Source organism: Musca vetustissima, unplaced genomic scaffold, assembly GCF_032173495.1.
Source record: "Musca vetustissima isolate MV318-11 ecotype Yass unplaced genomic scaffold, APGP_CSIRO_Mvet_v1 utg19508, whole genome shotgun sequence".
Classification (NCBI taxonomy): Eukaryota; Metazoa; Arthropoda; class Insecta; order Diptera; family Muscidae; genus Musca; species Musca vetustissima.
In genome coordinates this window covers 514,290-518,950 of record NW_026884089.1, presented here as the reverse complement: position 1 = coordinate 518,950, position 4,661 = coordinate 514,290, and positions in this window count along the sequence as shown.

Here is a 4,661-nt window from a genome sequence, read left to right as displayed (position 1 = left end):
TCGCGTTCACAAATTCGGATGCTGCGCACAAAAGTTATAGCGATTTTAAATCGTGTATTTCAAATATAAATTAAATGATTTTCTATTTGTTGTAATTCGCGAATTTCTTCACAAATGGTTAAACACATTTGTTTTCTTTGCATACTTGTCAAATCACGTTGAATTACGGTTATATTGTCGCGAAAAACAAATAGAAGCATGAATATATCTGAAAATAAAACAAATTATTTTTTTAATTAAAACAAAACGTTTTTTTTTTTAATTTTCGATTTTTTCAGTATGGTTAAGGCAATACGGTTTTGCCTTAATATTCTAAAATATGCGACGCTTTCTTCTTCAAATTCTTTTAGATGATTGTTGAATATCGGTATATTCATCTGATAACAGTTTCGACTGTAAAAATGACTAAATATATTGCACTTACAATACAGAAATATAATCAGTTGTTGCGCATGCGGTTTTCGTATAAACTAAATCAATCTCTTCCAATAATTATGCATTTTCGATGTTTCATTTAGCGGCCAAAGCTCGATGCTCGATGCACTTTACTATGCAAAAACCCTAAAAATGGCTAAAAATGACGCAACATGCATACGATTGTTCACGTAGCGAACATGGTTTTTAAATAATAAAGATAGTGAATATCTTGCTGTGGGTCTCTTGTGTAGAAGAGAGAATATTTAGTTAAACAGGGATCTATTTTTGTCTACAGTCCACTTGAGATAAGAAATTATTTTGGTTGAATGTGTGTACACAATAATAAGATACAGACTGATAAGCATGTGTAGCGTGCTTGCCACATGTGAGATAACGAATTGTGTGTGTCCACTACATGTGTTATGGAAGATGCACTCTCTCTCTCTCTTTTTAGTCTAAGATAGGTTAAGTCATATTGTAATACTTAGTTCTTAAGGCTCATTTTTTTATTAATAAATTAGTGTGTAAATGCACAGCAAAAAATACAGACGTGCTTTCACTCGGATAATAACCGCGTAAGATCCCTAGTTTTACAATGGTCCTTTGAGCCGGATCAGTGACCGATTGTGGAGGAAATTGATGCTGAAGAATTTAACTTAACGGTCAAGGAAATTCTGTCAGCTTGGTGAAAAATCCACAAAAAAATAATTGAAAAACAAAATGCTGACTGCGACAAGGAACAAGCCAGCGAAGCTTCGATTCTGAGCATAGCGGCTACAGATGAAGATAAACTAGTCAGAGCCTCGGCACCGACCCTGGAGTGGGAGATAAACAATCTTCTAAATAATATTAACATGTTCGCAGAGAATATCGATCGACTAGATACGACTGTGGTACAGAACCTATATGACTTTACAGAAAGTCTAGTGAGGCACGCATCCGATGAAGAAAAGGCGGTGGTGCGAGATAGGTGGATGGAGATATTGGAGAAAAAATCCAATATGGCAGGAGGTTTTAGGCCAGTCCAAGAACAAATGGGCAGCCTTCAAAGAGCATTGGAGAGCTAGAAGTTGGTCTAAAACGATCGGAAGACGCCAATGGTTGCTTTCAAGAAAGGGCACAGGCAAGAGATAGATAAATTGACTTGACCTTTCAAGAGCTTAAAGGTAAATTGGTGGCGGCTGCAGAGAAAGCCCAGGCAGCAGAAAAATCCTGGGAAGAAAAGAAAAGGAATCTTTTGAAAGAATTGGCACTTTCGAAGAAGGCACGAGAAGCAGTTGAGGCCGAACGTGACCAGTTGGTGATACGAATGGTTGCCAATGACAATAAGGAGCGGCAATTGGCCATGAAAAAGAACGATGCGGTGGCTGGTGCGGAGAAACCAATTATGGAACAATGTCCAGTTGGGAAGTTGGAGCCGGTGAACAAGGAGCAGGTACATAAAGGAAGACTTGCTGTGTACTGTGCGTCGCCAGTGGGTACTTGTTTTGCCTGTAGGAAGATGAAGCCGGCGGAAAATGGCGCTGAACCCACAGCAAATTGTGATAGTGGTGATAAGCAGAAACCGCTAATTACGGGTATTTCGGCCAGGAAGATTGTCGATATAAATGGCGGAAATGCGGATCCAGCAGTCACATGCAATACGCAGCCAACGTTAGATGGTGCATCACGTAATAAAGACGACGTTCTGCCGAAGAAGAAAGAATTTGGTGCCAAGAAAGATGGTGAAGCAGAAGGGGAAGGTTTTCCCACCAAAACGAAGTCTGCGGTCAGAAGCGGGAACAAGCTGAAGAATGAAGCCGCGGCTATGATGAGGTTTGCAAATGTCACAGCCTGGAGAATGATGCTCAGCCTGGAAGCCGTATGAAGAAGCTGAGGATGACGATGGACAAGGGTTCAGGCTGGAAGAATAAGCCGGCGGACAAAGGTGGAGGTGCGGACAAGCCACTTGTTTTTTGATTTCTTTATAATTTTTTTGTATTTTATAATTTGTATATCTTGGAATAGTTTATATTTTATATTCATTTTCTGGCCCGCAAGATGTTCACGTAGCGAACATGGTTTTTAAACAGGGATCTATTTTTGTCTACAGTCCACTTGAGATAAGAGATTATTTTGGTTGAATATTAGTACACAATAATAAAATAGGAGTTTTCTATTGCCGCATTCACTACAGACTGATAAGCATGTGTAGCGTGCTTGCCACATGTGAGATAACGAATTGTGTGTGTCCACTACATGTGTTATGGCAGATGCACTCTTTCTTTTACACATTAGTCTAAGATAGGTTAAGTCATATTGTAATACTTAGTTCTTAAGGCTCACTTTTTTATTAATAAATTAGTGTGTAAATGCACAGCAAAATATACAGACGTGCTTTCACTCGGATAATAACCGCGTAAGATCCCTAGTTTTTCACGATTTTAATGCGCATCAGATTTCAGCAATCGCTAGTGAAAATACACAAAAGTACACCAATTTTAAAAGGATTGGTTAAAAACCGCGGATGTGCCGCCACAATCAATTTTGGATTAAATACACATATTATTCACGTATCGATGTATTTTTGACCTATTTGCACACAGATTCGCGAATATGATAATACAAACATGAATGTATGTAAAATCAATTCGAAGAAAAAAGCGATTATATACGCGAATTATTCAAAATAAGTTTTTGCAGTTTTTCCTAAATTCAATGTACCTGTATCCGCCGTTTTATTGGGCGGAATTGAACATGGCTGGGCTCATTAGATTCGGCACGAAAAAAACTAAAATCACGCGGGGTTCCACGGAACCATGGACCATCTTAAATTTATACTCAAAAAAACAGGCTTTTTATAAAAATTTACGCACCAAATTTTCGTCTTTGGAATCTAATTGCAAGGTAGCTACGGAGAGAACATTCATGAGATATACACTAAACAAAGCAAAATCACGAGTTCTACAATCCTATAATCAGGTTAGTCCATTATCTGGATGCGCATCCTAATTATAAGAAAAATTCCAAAAACACCGAAAATCCGACTTCAAAATGTCAGCATCCATTTTGGGTGGATGCAGTGATTATATTTTATCAATTTAGCTTAATGCATATTTTTCTTGAGATCAGACATCCGAAATGAATATCACTTATTTACTTACATGACTATTGGTGGGAAGCGGAATTTATCCCCTTGCAGAATATTTATAGCTCGTTTAATCAACATTAAACTCATCAGTAGTTTTTGGAAAATGTTCTGCCCACTCAAAAACCCTGTATCGGTACTGTTAGAATTTATATTATACATTTTTAAATAGATATCACTTCGTTGTAACGTTTTCCATTTAAATTACCTGAAATTATGTACTTGTTATTCCCAGTTGTTTATTTTTAGTCAATTACGATATTCCCTGGGGGAGGGTACATATAAGTTTTACTTTTTATTGTTGCAATTACCTAACTATTGTCGAGTTCACATTATAGAATCGAAATATTGGTTTTAGGTTTCATGTTCCTTTGGACCAAATGTCCGTCTGGCTGTATGGTGCGCACAATAATCTTGAAGAGAGCGACCGATTTCATTCAATCCTTCTACATCGTGATATTTTTGTTCAAACTTAAATCAAGTTCGAAGATGGGAAATATCAGAGCACTCCTCTAGTACCTCCACCACTGCAAACCATAAGACCCGAATCACTAAGACCCGAATATTTGGGGTACCATTATATTGGGACTATACTTTGAACATTATGAATTCGTCCATTAAAATAGTCACAATATACATAAATCGAACTTAAAGGATGTCATTTGTATACTCAGGATACAACTACATTATTAAAGAATTATAAAAAACCAATCATTATTTTATAAAAAATAAATTGGTGTTGTACACGATTGAGGGTATAAATACGAATATTTTGCATGGGATAGATTATCCTAAGCTACTTACAACTCGTATTTAGAAAGTAACAATACTTGTTTTTAATAGAAAATGTTTAAATATACAAAACGTTTCTAATTTGGAAATGGTATGCCGTTATCTGAAGACAACATTGGAATTGCAGTTTATTAACCTTTTGCAACTGAATCTTTTATGAGCGGCTCTACCAAATGCATCAGATTCAGATGCACATATGTACTTGTTTGCTGACCGATATCGATTCATTGTCAACTCAAAAACAGTGTGGTTAATTATTGTAGACTGCCACTTTAAGCATCACCCTCAGATAAACATTATCATAGGCCTCATCAAAAGTAGCAAA